Genomic DNA, 1,096 nt, shown 5'->3' with positions numbered 1-1,096 from the left:
TGAGTACCTGCAGGTGGCGCTGGCGAGGCCTTGGAGTTCGAGGCCTTCCTGAAGGGAACCAGTGGCCTAGAGCCGGCCGCCCAGAACCGTCGTGATCTCTGGGGCCGGAAAGTGAAAATGAAGGCAGTGTCGAGGAGGGTGAGCCCGTACAGATTCCACGGCTTGTGTTGGAGCTGTGGCGAAGAAGGGCACAGACGCAGTGCCTGTCCCAAGGCTAAGGAAGTGGTACAGGCGGAAAATTCGGACAGGCTGGAGAAGGGGGCCGAAACCCAGCCGTCCTCGGTTCCTGGACCCCGACTTGAGTAGCTGCCGTCGACAAACAGCACATGCAGGTGGAGGACTCAGTAGATGGGAACCCATGCTGCCTGACAGTGGACACTGGGGCTGAGAAGACCCTAGTGCGGCCTGATATGTTTGGCCACTACGCGACTTCCAGACGCGCCACAGAGACTGTGGTGTCACGGGGCATTGTGTGCAGCTCAAGGGGCAAGTGGAGGCTCGTATCGGCGTGGGCATCGCGGTGCAGCGGCTGCTGATGTATGTCGCCGATGGACGTGCCATGCTTGCTGGGCCTTGACTACCTGACGCAGAGTAAGGCGTGTGTCGACCTTGGACGGAAGCTGGAGGATGCACGGTGATGATGTGTCCTTGCTTCCGAAGGTTGGCTGTGCAGAGGTAGTTACGGCTGAGCGACTGCACCTTGCCCCCAGGACAGAGTCTAGGATCCGGTGTCAACTGTCGAGAGAGATGCATGGAGTGGAAAGCATGGTGGAGCCCATTGAAAACCTGCAGCTGGCTGACGGAATAGCAGTCGGGTGGAGTCTTGTTGGAGCCAAGGATGAGGACGTGACAGATGCTGACCAAGATGAGGACAAGCATTTGGACGGTGAGGGCGATGCGACAGAACCGCTGCCCACACCACTGCGGCAACCCCGGCAAGAGCGAAGAAAGCCGGGCTGGATGAAAGATTTTTATGTTGTTTCTGAGAACTAATTTACCATTATGTTTTCTTTTGTTTTGAAAGAATTTTGTTTGTTTCTGAGGAAGGATTTTCTTTATGTTTCCTGTTGTTTATTTCATGTTTAGGTATGTCAGA

The sequence above is a fragment of the Penaeus japonicus genome, unplaced genomic scaffold (assembly GCF_977035675.1).
Source record: "Penaeus japonicus unplaced genomic scaffold, GWHDUDI00000001_assembly GWHDUDI00000013, whole genome shotgun sequence".
Lineage (NCBI taxonomy): Eukaryota > Metazoa > Arthropoda > Malacostraca > Decapoda > Penaeidae > Penaeus > Penaeus japonicus.
Note: the sequence above shows the minus strand (reverse complement) of the source record.